Source organism: Pongo abelii, chromosome 5, assembly GCF_028885655.2.
Source record: "Pongo abelii isolate AG06213 chromosome 5, NHGRI_mPonAbe1-v2.0_pri, whole genome shotgun sequence".
Classification (NCBI taxonomy): domain Eukaryota; kingdom Metazoa; phylum Chordata; class Mammalia; order Primates; family Hominidae; genus Pongo; species Pongo abelii.
In genome coordinates this window covers 156,570,114-156,583,906 of record NC_071990.2, presented here as the reverse complement: position 1 = coordinate 156,583,906, position 13,793 = coordinate 156,570,114, and the positions used below count along the sequence as shown (strand labels likewise).

At 42.3% G+C, this 13,793-nt stretch overlaps 1 protein-coding gene across 11 annotated transcripts in view; it reads right to left on the bottom strand.

The window, feature by feature from the left end:
• The window catches only part of SCAF8 (SR-related CTD associated factor 8), a 229,923-nt gene that overhangs the window by 77,452 nt on the left and 138,678 nt on the right, over positions 1–13,793 (bottom strand). For 2 of the 11 annotated variants that reach the window (XR_010140388.1, XR_010140386.1), the window contains one exon: positions 9,935–10,102. The exons of the other annotated variants lie outside the window; for them this stretch is intronic. The gene's annotated coding sequence lies outside the window, so the exon portion shown is untranslated. The remainder of the gene's footprint in view (positions 1–9,934; positions 10,103–13,793) is intronic. 11 annotated transcript variants of the gene reach the window in all.

The window sequence follows — 13,793 nt, the reverse complement described above, 5'->3', positions numbered from 1 at the left end:
CAGCATAGTGGCTTTAGGGAGGACTGGGTGAAGGAACAGTAGTAGGTCAGGGATCATTCGGTCTCTGGGACAGTCAATGGACAGATGTTTACAGCTCCGAGTGCTAAACTGCTACTGTGTGAAGCCAAATATAGGCAGTTAAAAAAACTAATCATTTTTGCCAGTTTTGCTAATGTTAAAATTGTTGTCTAATACCAACCATGCCAGTACAAAAAGAGCATTAGGTGAATTTTACTTTTTTCTGTATGTTTTTGTCACTTCAGTAGAACTAGAATCTCTACTGAAATACTTTATTTTTTGAGACGGAGTCTCTCTCCGTGACCAAGGCTGGAGTGCAGTGGCACGATCTCGGCTCACTGCAACCTCCGCCTCCCAGGTTCAAGTCATCCTCCTGCCTCAGCCTCCCAAGTAGATGGGATTACAAGTGTGAGCCACCATGCCTGGCTCATTTTCCTGTTTTCAGTAGAGACAGGGTTTCACCATATTGGCCAGGCTGGTCTCAAGCCCCTGACCTCAAGTGATCCACCCTCCTCGGTCTTCCAAAGTGCTGGGATTACAGGCATGAGCCACTGTGCCCGGCCTCATCTACTAAAATACTTTAAGTATATGGAGGCTACCCAAGATCTATTTGCTGAATGAATGAATGGTTTCTCACCAAGTCCTTAATATTTAGAATATTCTAGAACTACGTCAGGTTGCCACAGTGGAAGTATTCTTGCATTCTGCTGCCAAAGATGTTCTGCCCTTGTACACGGATTATAAAAAGCAGGATTTAGTGCTGACACGCTGGCTATAATTCAAAACCTTGTGAGAGTGGTCTCATCACAGGTGATACTATTGATCAAGCATTTATAGAGCATATGCTAGAACTGTCTCCAGAACAAGGTACCCTTTTATCTTCCCATTTTTGCAAGACAGTTATTAAGGCTGCCTTGAGTATAAGAAACTGATTCAGGGGTGACAATAGTCTAAGGCAATTATGGCACAGCCAAAATCTGATCCCCAATTTTCCAATTCCTGCTTCCTTTGAAACCCAGCTGTGACATCTGTATGGAAGAATGCTACTTCCTCATCTTTAACTGTTAAGTAACGATTCAATCAAAATTATACACTAACGCTTTGCTCCAAACTAGAGAAATCATGGCTAAAATGCTTTTATTTTTTTTTTTGAGACTGAGTTTCACTCTTGTTCTCCTGGCTGGAGTGCAATGGAGCAATTTCGGCTCATTGCAACCTCTGCCTCCTGGGTTCGAGCAATTCTCCTGCCTCAGCCTTCCAAGTAGCTGGGCTTACAGGCATGTGCCATGATGCCCAGCTAATTCTTGTATTTTTAGTAGAGACGGGGTTTCTCCATGTCAGTCAGGCTGGTCTCCAACTCCAGACCTGAGGTGATCCACCCGCCTTGGCCTCCCAAAGTGCTGGGATTACAGGTGTGAGCCACCGCGCCTGGCCTGAAATGCTATTATTGAGAAAGCAGACAGAGTACCGAGAATCCCACAGTCAGTTCATTACCTTAACTCCCTCGTCCTGGAGTGGCTCTTTCCCTCTAGAAGATTATAAAGGTAATACTGCCACCAACATTAAACGAACCCATAACCTGTGTCCCAGTCATTCTTCAAGCCCTCACTCTCAAGGCTTTACTTACTGTGTGCTCACACTCAATCCACACATCTACACCTTGGTCAGTCCTCACCCCACTGGGTCCTCACCTTCCCCTGAGGGTGCACTAGGAGTGGCTGAGCCAAGTCTTCTCTCCCGGCCCCACCTACCACCACCTGCCCTTTGCTTAATCCACTCATTATTATCCCCAGCTGAGTCTTGCTCCCAGCCACACTGAGCTCTGGTTTCTGGATTCTACAAAGACATGCGATATCCTTTAAAAAAAAAAAAAAAAAAAGAAACAAAAAAAGACAAAATTTCCCACCCCAAACACAAACACAATCCTTCTAGCATTTTCCTTGTGCTATCGAGTGGTTTTCCTCATAAAGACAGGAGTACGATTACTAAGTGCTCCCTTACACTTAACGCAAATGTGTCTGTGCCTAAGTTTTACTGTATACAAATATTCAACCTAATTGAGTACTTATGATTATATGTGATGAATATTTTCAGCTTACTATAATAAAGAGTGGTAATTACAGACAGGATTTCCTTGCGGAACATCGGGAATGTTCCAGACTTTCCCCAAAAGTAGGTTTTATAACCTGCTTGCTGCCACGTGTTTTTGCTATGAAAGGAATGCTGCAGCAGCTGCATGGAAGGGTGCTGGTGGTCACTAGCAGCCTGCTTAGCAGAGCACAGGTATCTGGACTTTGGAAACAAGTCACAACACAACCACATGCATTCCTGATTCAGATTCTTGCAGAACCTTCAAGTCTAATATACAGAAGATGCTTTCAGTTTGTTCCTCAGATAGGAATATCAACACTATATACATACACACTATAAGGCTGATATAAAATGAAAAATGAAATATCCACCCAAATAATTGTAGTCCAGAGTTGTGTGAGACCTACTGTAGGAAAACAGACTATTTCCAGACAGGGCTATTAGAGGTCAGCAGTGATCTTTTATTATTTTTTATTTTTTTGAGACAGGGTCTTGCTCTGTGACGCAGGCTGGAGTGCAGTGGTCTGATCACAGCACTGCAGCATCAAACTCCTGGGCTCAAGTGATTCTCCCACCTCAGCCTCCCAAAGTGCTGGGATTACAGGCATAAGGCACGGTACCTGGCCAGCTGTGATCTTTTAAGGAAAATTAAAGCTTGCTATGGTGTATGTCATTATTCAAAGTAAAATCCAAGCCCTTTTCCTGTAATAGCTACTGTTGCGTGTACATTTTCCCTATCACCCATTCATCTCTCCTGAATAATCTGTGGCACTTCCCTGTAGGCCGAGATCCCTACGTCCTTGGGCAGCACAGTGATCCTCCTCCTTTCCTCCCTCAAGTCTGGGCTAGCTTGTGGATTGGCAACAGCTGTGGACTGGTAGGAGCACAGGGTCAGGGAGCGCAGAGTGGCTCATAAGACAATCTTAAAAGAGATGACTAAGCCTACAGTATACCTGGTCCTTTGAAACAAATACAATAATGACAGTCATGACTACTCAATACATAGCAGATGCTGTGCTGGGAACTGATGTGAATTACCTTATGCAATCCCCAAACAGCCCTATGAGGGATGCACTGGTACTAGCATTCCTGTTTTACAACAGGGAGTTTAAGTTTAGACAATTTAAGTAACTCCCCTGAAGTTCCATGCTGTTGTATGGCAGAAAGTGGATTTTAATCAGATCAACTTCAAAGGCTCATACTTTCACCTGACATCAGACTGCCTCTTTCTTATCTTTTTTATTTTTATTTATTTATTTTTTTGAGACAGAGTCTCACTCTGTCACCCAAGCTGGAGTGCAGTGGCGCAATCTTGGCTCACTGCAACCTCCACCTCCTCCAGGGTTCAAGCGATTCTCCTGCCTCAGCCTCCCATGTAGCTGGGACTACAGGCATGCACCACCATGCCCAGCTAATTTTTTTGTATTTTGAATAGAGATGGGGTTTCACCATGTTGACCAGGCTGGTCTCGAACTCCTGACCTTACGTGATCCTCCCACCTTGGCCTCCCAAAGTGCTGGGATTACAGGTGTGAGCCACCGCGACTGGCCTGCCTCTTTCTTTTTTTATTTGAGATAGAGTCTCACTCTGTTCAGCCCAGGCTGGTATGCAGTGGTGCAATCTCAGCTCACTGCAACCTCCAACTCCTGGGTTCAAGTGATTCTCGTGCCTCAGCTTCCCAAGTAGCTGGGACCACAGGTGCGTGCCACCACGCCCGGCTAATTTTTGTATTTTTAGTAGAGACAGGGTTTCACCATGTTGGCCAGGCTAGTCTTGAACTCCTAGACCTCAAGTGATCCACCAACCTTGGCCTCCAAAAGTGCTGGGATTACAGGCATGAGCCACCGCGCCCAGCCCATACTGCCTCTTTTACATGAAAGAATCTTTGCACTTAATTTCAATTAAAACAGACTTGCCACTATTTTTATTCAACAAAAATAAACTTTCTTAATTACACTGAAAAAACTCCAAAGTATTTTTAAATGAAAAGATAATTAAGTGGTGAACATTCAGAAAGCCATTTGGTGTTGAAAGGAAAAAAAATGGTACTCAATGTTCTATTAGGCTGTTGCAAAAGTAATTGTGGTTTTCTTTCTTTTTTTTTTTTTTTTTTGTTTTGAGACGCAGTTTCACTCTGTTGCCCAGGCTGGAGTGCAATGGCGCAATCTCAGCTCACCGCAACCTCCACCTCCCAGGTTCAAGCGACTTCTCTGCCTCTGCCTCTGCCTCAGCCTACCGAGCAGCTGGGACCACAGGCACGAGCCACCACGCCTGGCTAATTTTTGTATTTTTAGTAGAGACAGGGTTTCACCACATTGGCCAGGCTGATCTCAAACTCCTGACCTTGTGATCCGCCTGCCTTGGCCTCCCGAAGTGCTGGAATTACAGGTGTTGAGCCACCGCGTCCAGCCATAATTGTGGTTTTTGTCATTAAATGGCAAAAGCCGCAATTACTTTTGCACCAACTTGTTTGCAACAAAAAAGTCAAGGCCATAGCCATATCCCTCATATTCCTAAAACATAAAGAAGATAAGCTGGTTCCTTGAAAATCAACCAGAAAAAAAAAAAGTCAGGCTTCAGCATTTAAAGTGAATTTCTGGTTGTGTTTACACATAAAAACTAACTTGGAAATTAGATAATTTGTCTACAATAAGCATTAAATTTCAGTTTTTGGCAATGTTGAGTAATGAGATATTCCACATAAGATAATTTTTCAGAACTTCACTTACAACTGCAATACAAATCCAACTCAGTCTACAGTGGCAAATTTGGACCTAGTAAGACACCAGGCCTTGGCTTGTCTTTGGTCTTTATTTGTTAAGAGTTTTCTGTCTTATTTCACAACGTAAAGCTGTTACTGCTTGCTGCTGTCAGCTCTGCACTAGATGCTGGTATAGTCACTGTACTAGATGGTGGAGTTTCTTGCTCTATGGGACACACTGTCAGCCTCATCTCTGTAATTACTGTGAACTAGAAAATCAAATGGGCTGGGTGTGGTGGCTCACACCTGTAATCCCACCACTTTGGGAGGCTGAGGTGGGAGGATCACCTGAGCCCAGGAATCGAGACCAGCCTGGGCAACACAGTGAGACCTTGTCTCTATTAAAAATAATAAATATCAGGAGGCTGAGGCAGAAGAATTGCTTGAACCCAGGAGGCGGAGGTTGCAGTGAGCCAAGATCTCACCACTGCACTCCAGCCTGGTGACAGAATGAGACTCTGTCTCAAAAAAATTAAAATAAAATAATAAAATATAAAATGATAAATAAATAGGCAGGGCACGGTGGCTCACGCCTGTAATCACAGCACTTTGGGAAGCCAAGGCAGGTGGATCACCTGAGGTTAGGAGTTCAAGACCAGCCTGGCCAACATGGTGAAACCCTGTCTCTACTAAAAATACAAAAATTAGCCAGGCATGGTGGTACATGGCTGTAATCCCAGCTACTCGGGAGGCTGAGGCAGGAGAATCGCTTGAACCAGGAAGGTGGAGGTTGCAGTGAGCTGAGATCGTGCCACTGCACTCCAGCCTGGGTGACAGAGTGAGACTCTGTCCCCCCTGCCCAAAAATAAGTAAAAAATAAATAGAAATAAAATAAAATGACTAAGATTTCTAAAAAGGTGTCTGAGAGATAAAGCTGAGTTCATTCTCGAGTGCATACATTGCACTGGACTTCACACGTGGGCTTCAGAAGAAACCTGTCTGCAATCGTGCTGACCAGGAGAAAGCCGGCCCTGCTGACCCTGTCTGTCTATCTGCCTGTCAACACCCGGGAGCTCTTGCCCACTCATACACACAGCCCACCAACACTCAGAAGGCCTGGCACACCCTAACAAGCCCCTGGACCTGGTTGCTCACACCCTCCTTGACCAATTCCCCAGGCAATGATCATCTGACTTCCCCAAAAGGCGTGCCTCTTTTAGTCCTCTATTTGCCCCTCCAAAACCCATCCTGTCACAACATCTTGGCTGTACAGAAGCCTCTGGTACTCACTTTCTGGTTTTTACCAGCCATGTTTAGGAATAAAGGAAAGTCCTGGGCAAGTGACTTTAAATAAGTACCTGACTGTTTGAATGGTTCTGGAACCAAACCATCGGTTTGTTTTGTTCTCAAGTGCTCATCACAATGAACATTCTGATGGTCTCTTTGAAGGCTACGATACTAGCAGAGTAGGCATCAGCCATTTCAAATGCATAACTGACTCAGTGGATCACAACTCCCAAGCTGTTTCCTCACACAGAAGCACCACACTGAATTTAATGGTCCAATAAAGAGGTGTGTTAAGAATATGAGGTTGGAGAGAATATAACTTAGTTTGCACACTGTACACGTGCAGCCTATGCCTCTGGTTTAAAAGTAAAATTAAAGTTTTACAGTGACCTGTTTATGTAGTTTGGACAAGGCCGATCAACTCCATGAGGGCTGGGCCACATCTCCTCTGTCCACTGTTGTTATCTACTGCTCCCCATGGCACCAGGTACCTACAGGCACTCAACAAATGTTTGTTGAAATAGATGTCTAACTCAAAGTTAAGAGCCATTCTGGGGCATCAGCTACCTATCAATCCTCCTCAAAGAAACCAGAAAGTTGCTACATCTGACTTCCACTTCAGAGTTGGTTGATACCCACGCCATACCTGTGTATATAGGGACACACGTCTGCCAAATTCTCACAACTCCTGTCTCCTTTCTAAACGGCTCAAATTTCATGTGTTGTTGTATGACTCGTGACTACTGTATTGTATTCATCTGATTTCACTAGTTAAAAATGTGATGACCACACAATGTATTGTATATGGAAGAGTGACAGGCATGCTAGAGTGACAGGCATGCTAGAGTGAGGCAACCTGGGACATTCAGTCATGCTAATTTCAAGTAATGTGATAAAGAATCTCTGCTTGACCAAAGTGAATTTCACCTACGTATCTTGGGCCTAAAATAAGAACAGATAAATTTTGAGTAAAAGTTCAATGTAACAAAGGCACAGCAGTGACCCTGTTCTATTTCAGGATATACCATCAGAGGCACAAATGCTAATGGGAGGAAGCCTGGCAGATTCCAAAGGCACCAAGAGATTGCTTAAAGATAAAACAATTTACCTTCATTGGAAGCAGAAAATGTGGGTTGGAGAATTACAAGATTTTTTCCATATAACTTTAAACTTTTCTCAGTAACCAGGCAAGATTTCCGAGCCAGAATCTTTTAGCCAAAAATGTCCCTGTACAGTACCCTCACAGAAGTCAAATTAACAGGAAGATAAAAAGCCAGGACAACCGGACTCAACACTGTTAGTTACTGTAAAAAAACTTCTATACCCATGTAACAAACCTGCGCATGTACCCCATGAACCTAAAAGTTGAAATTTTAAATGGTAATAACAGACACTCAATAAATACTTATTAAACAAACTACTGAATATAAACACATTTTCCAAAATGCTTTGCTGTTTATATTCAGTGGGTCTATTCTTTGAGACACTTTGCTCTGTAGATATAACTCTTACTGTAGGCGAACATATTCTAGTAAAATTCCCTATACCTCAAATTTTATTTTATTTTCTTCTCACTGATTTCAATTATAAAAGTGGGATTTCCCCTATTGGAAAAATACAGTGGAAGAAGATGACTGTGCCAAAATATCTCTCTAATATTGAGTTGGATGTAAAGTTTTATTATGTCATTTTATAGAAACAGGATCTCACTATGTTGCCCACGCTGCCCTCAAAACTCCTGGCCTCAATCTATCTTCTTACCTAGGCCTCCTAAAGGGCTGAGATTACAAACGTGAGACACTGTGCCTGGCCCCACTGAAATATTTCAGAATCTCAAATTTTCTATTCCTACATTTCTTAAGGAGGACATGTAAAGTGAAAAGAAATACCTTTTTATTTCCCTTTTAAATTATAAGGAATATGAACACTCCCACCAGGCCATTTAATTTCAACTCAACAATATTCACTGAGAGCTAGGCATGGTCAGGCATTTTGCTAAGCACTGGGGATATCAAGTTGCTACCAGTAATATCTAAAAATTAGCTCATGGATATACACAGCCAAACTGGCAAAACTGGCTTCATAGGTTCCCAAATTGATAAAGGACTCTACAATAATCAGTGCATAAAAATGATCTAGCAAAGCAACAGCAAATACCTCTGACCATGACAACAGTTTCAAACATTAAGACAAAATTATTTATATATGCATGGAATTCCTTCACTTGCTCTGCTGTCATTAATTTGCAAACTTTCTCTCCTGATCATTCTCCAATGAATGATTTATTATTATTACTACTATTACTTAACGTAATTCTACTTAAGAACCTACATAAATGGGTTCTGCAAAAATGGTACCAAACATGTATCTTTAATTTCCTAGATTTCACAATTTAGCTAATTCAAATTTACAGCTGTCACTGTTTATATTTTGAGTTTATATTGGAGAATTGTATTGAACTGCATTGGAATATTTCTCAGGCCCCTTACCAAAATGTTATCAAAAGATATTAAACAAAATTGGATCCTTTTGTCCTTGCTCATTCATTTTATTCCTTGTTTAAAAGATACTGAATGCAAATGCTTTCAACTGAAAAAATTTTAAAAGATATGGTTTTCTTATATATTTAAATTGGCTACTAAACCCCAAATGCCAGATTTTGAAAGCAATTTCCCAAATGTCACATGCAGCTGTCAAGCGTAGATTTAAAAATGAACAAGATGACAAAGACAAAGCCTTGTAGGACACAGAGCACACAGGAGCTCTCAGGAGCTTTGAACTTGGTCCAAGAGACACAATTATTTGGGGAGAAGAGGGCTCACATGGTGAAAGCTGGTCAAGGTACACATGAGTTTTAACACGAGTTTTAGTTACACTAAAAATCTCTCTAGAAATTCAATCCAGCTGAAATCTAAGCTATAATCACTAGGAAAACTAAAAATGTTCCAGACTGAAAGAACTTACTGGGTAGACATTGGCCATACAAATGAGTAGAACATTACATTCTTTTAGTTTGTCAAACTTAAATTGATGGTCTTGAATACAAATAGATTCTGTGTTTTATAGTCAACCAACTGTCCCCTTTTTAAAAATCTTCAAGAATACGGCAGAAGTGAAATCAGATGGAGAAGTTGGTTACATGTCAGTGAGCCGAAAGAACACAAAAATAGCTTTAAACATAATTTGGTTGATAAAATATTTTTCAACAAGGATTTCCATTCTTTAATTTGATATAACTCATTACAAAATCTGCGTATAGCCAATAGATAAATGCTGGATCCAGATCCACATAGGATTTTGTAGGTCCCTACATACTTTTCCGGGTTATTAAGAATGCATCTCATGCTGAAATCTACAGGCTTCATTAGCAAGATGAAGTATTATTTTAGGCAAACAAAGTGAAATAACTCAAAATCTGAAAAGACAAATGGCAGAGCATGGGATCTGAACACACAGTCTGCGGTTATGAAGAGAAATTCACATCACAGATCATGAAGAAAAAGGACACAAGCCCTCAATAAATTTCCATCATAGGGTCAGCTACAAACTGTCTTAATCCAAACCACGTAGAACGGATGTTAAGAACACAGGAGTTGCCATCAGACACTCCTCAGTTAGAACTCACCTTTTGCCCAAATTAGCTGTGTAACTTGGGCTGAACTGTTTGTTTCCTCATCTGTGAAGTGAAGTAATAGTGCCTATTCTCATGTGGTTGTTATAAGGATAAATTAATTTACGTAAAGCATCCAGTATAGTAAGTACTCAATATGTAGAAATTATTACAATTATTATACAATATCACTGACACCACCACAATGATCAGTAACGCCTTCAAACCTTTTGTAGCCACACTCCACAGTACTGGGATGAGGAGAAAGAGAGCAAGCCGCCACTTGTAGATATCTAGAAAAGTCCAGCGAGGCCCAGGGCACAGGTGAAATCCATACACATTCTAGGACATCGAGCCATCAGTCCGTGTCCTGGCTCTGCTGTGATTTTAGGTTTCTAATTGGGATGCAAGATAAAATACAGGATGCCCGGTTAAGATGAAATTTCAGACATATTTATATTTAAAAAATTATTCATTATTTATCTGAAATTCAAAAGTAACTGGGTGTCCTGTATTTTCATTTGTGAAACCTGGCAACTCAATCTCTAACGCCCCTTTTCTCTCGCTCATTCACTGAAAAAGAACCCGAGGGAATTCTGTTTTATCTTCAACTCCCTGACACTGAGAATGTGATTTCTAGCAACAAAACAAACAACACTATTCATTTGCAAAAGCTGTATTAAGTTTCCCCAAATTTCCAAGGAATTTTTGCCCTATCATGTCATTTGATGCTTACTGTAAACAGCTATCTTCACTCCTGCTTTATAGATGATGAAACCATGCAGACAGGTGAGCTGTCATCATTTCACAACTGCTGCTAAGTCCCCTCCAGTCATTTGCCACATTATCAGATTCCACATATCTTCCCTCAACCATGAGGATTTTAAAAAGCTTTATTTTGCATTATGAAAGCACGTTAAACATGCTTTTCAAATTCCCTCCTCTTCTCCCCAATTTGACATACTGAGTTCTTATTCATGGGCTGGAAGATCTTTCAACTGCCTTCTGGCTCTAATTTTCTTTGATCTATGACCCACAAAGTTGCTAAATCCCAAGGCCAATTCATTCAAGAATCTCCGACAGACTTTGTGCCTCCAGACTCAGCCTCATAGCCTGCTATTATTTGCCCTTCCTCTTGCAAGACAAACTCTACTATAATAAAAGAATGTGAAGGTTCCACGGAGCTTGGAGACTCTCACTACAACCATGTTGCTCATCACCTGCAGCACACGACTGCATTCAGCATCACGCTCAAGGGTATCCACAGCTGCATTCAGCATCACACTCAAGGGTATCCACGGCTGCATTCAGCATCATGCTCAAGGGTATCCACGGCTGCATTCAGCATCACACTCAAGGGTATCCACGGCTGCATTCAGCATCACACTCAAGGGTATCCACGGCTGCATTCAGCATCACGCTCAAGGGTATCCACGGCTGCATTCAGCATCATGCTCAAGGGTATCCAGGGCTGCATTCAGCATCATGCTTAAGGGTATCCACGGCTGCATTCAGCATCATGCTCAAGGGTATCCAGGGCTGCGGGGAGCTGCTTCAGTTCATTTACCTCCAAGTCACCTCCCTCCCTAGCACGAGCCACTTCTTCGAGGGCAATCTTGGCTTCTCTCAGCACAAGGCGCCCTCCTTTTCCTCCACAGAGACTTGTCTCTACCTCTGCCTCTTCCAGCACAGTAAAAAGAGCACATGAACTCTTGAGTAGTAACACCCTCAAATAATATCCCTACACAAATATGTTCATCCAGTCCTTGCTACTGGTTTACTTCTTGAATGGCTACTTTTTTTCCCTCCTTACTTTTCTACATGTTTATGCACAACAATGCTATCTGGCTTTCTTCCTTTCTTTCTTTCTTTTTTGAGACAGAGTCTCACTTTGTCACCCAGGCTGGAATGCAGTGATGCAACCTCCGCTTACTGCAACCTCCACCTCCCGGGTTCAAGCGATTCTTGTGCCTCAGCCTCCCAAGTAGCTGGGATCACAGGCACGTGCCACCATGCCCCACTGATTTTTTGTATTTTTAGTAGACAGGGTTTTGCTATGTTGGCCAGGCTGGTCTCAAACTCCTGGTCTCAGGTGATCTGCCCGCCTCAGCCTCCCAAAGTGCTGGGATTACAGGCATGAGCCATGGTGCCTGGACAGAAAATTAGAACCATGTCTCTACCTGGTTTTGGACCAGTTATTTTGCTTATTTTTCTTAGAGATGGGGTCTTGCTCTGTCACTGGGCTGGAGTGCAGTGGGGCAATCATAGCTCACTGCAGCCTCAAACTCCTGAGCTCCAGAGATCCTCCTATCTCAGCCAGCTGAGTAGCTGGAACTACAGGTGTGCACCACCACGCCCAGTTAATTTTTATATATATTTTTAAAAGATGGGGTCCTGCTATGTTATCCACATTGGTCTTGGACTCCTGGCTTCAAGTGATCTTCCTGCCTCGGCCTCCCAAAATGCTGGAATAACATGCATGAGCTACTGCACCCAGCTGCTGTCTGGTATTGAATAAATAATGCAAGACGGCAAAGGTGTGGCTTTCATTAGTTTTATCCCATATCCAGCCCATTAGCAATACACATATACTGTGAAATGTATGCTTTCCTGAAATTCAAGTACTGCTAAAAAGACAGGGAGACTTTAAATCTAAAGCTGCCCTCCCCAAATTCCATTTCCATATATCTTCTAGGATACTCAAATCTTAAGAATGAATATTAACAACAAGAAGGGTCTGATACTCCTAAAGTCTGTAGTCTTAATTTTTCTCTAGAATCTAGATCATGAAAAAAAAAATAGTTACCATGTATTCAAATGCTTACCATGTGCCAGTTCTATTCTAAGTATCATCACACTATTCTGTGATGTTAGAACCTTCTGAAACAGATGTGAAACTGAGGCACAGGGCAACTGAGTAACTTGCCTGATGCTGTAAGACCAGGGAGAGACAGAAGTTAGGCTCCAAAGACACGCTCTTTACCCATACAGCATCCGAATGCCCTAAATTAAAATGCTGTAGCTAAAATTTTACACGTGAAACAGGTCTGGGCAGAAGGAAGGGGATGTTCGTGTAAAATAAAAAAGGTAAGGTAAAATCATTCTTTCTCCCTTTGACCTTGCATATGATCCTTTCTGATCAAGGCTGGGGAGGTGATAAAGGCTCTGGTGGTTAAGGAAATGATGTTCCAAAATGCAGAAAGGGGTGCTGGGACCCAAAATAGAGGGGGAATTGAAAGACAATTTCTGGCTTTCTCAGCCTTTTTCCTGAGACCACTCCTGTTTCACATGACTCTACTAGTTAAGGAGGTTAGAATGTAACTGTAATCTGAACCAGGGCACCTGCTGCTGACAGACTCCTACTGCCTACAAGAGAAACTGCAAGCTCTTAGTGAGGGCCCCTCACAACTGGAGGGGCCAACCAGAGCTACTCCCTGCCCTCCATTCACTCCATACCCTTTCATGCCTTCGAGTAACCCCTGCAAATGCACTTCACTTCCAGCAAGCTGCAGGACGCCGGTCAAGTGCCAATTTCTCTAATCGCCTTCCCTACTCCACCCCTTTCCACGGTTCATGGATGCATTTCCACAGCACGCTGCCACATCTCTGCCATGGCGCCAATCACTCTGTCCAGTAATTACCTTCCTGACTGCATTGTGGATTCCTCAAGGGCAGAGACCTTGCTTTCTTTTAGCGTGTGCCTGGTGCCTATGTGTTTGCTGAATAAATGAATGCATTCAATGTAGGGATGATACATTCATTCAAGTCTTAATCAGGTTAAAAGTTTAGAATTTTAAAATTATACAGAGTATTTTCCAAGCTTAGAGCTTCCATATGCCCAGAAGAAATGCCAGTCATCCATAAGCATAAATTTAGGAAATTCATTTTTCCTTCAAATACTTCTATTAATATGCAATAAAATTACTGTATTATTTAAGCATTTTAAAGAAGGAAAATATTGAGTAAAAATATTCCAGCCGGGCACAGTGGCTCAAACTTGTAATCCCACCATTTTGGGAGGATGAAGCAGGTGGATCACTTGAGGTCAGGAGTTCGAGACCAGCCTGGCCAACATGGCAAAACCCC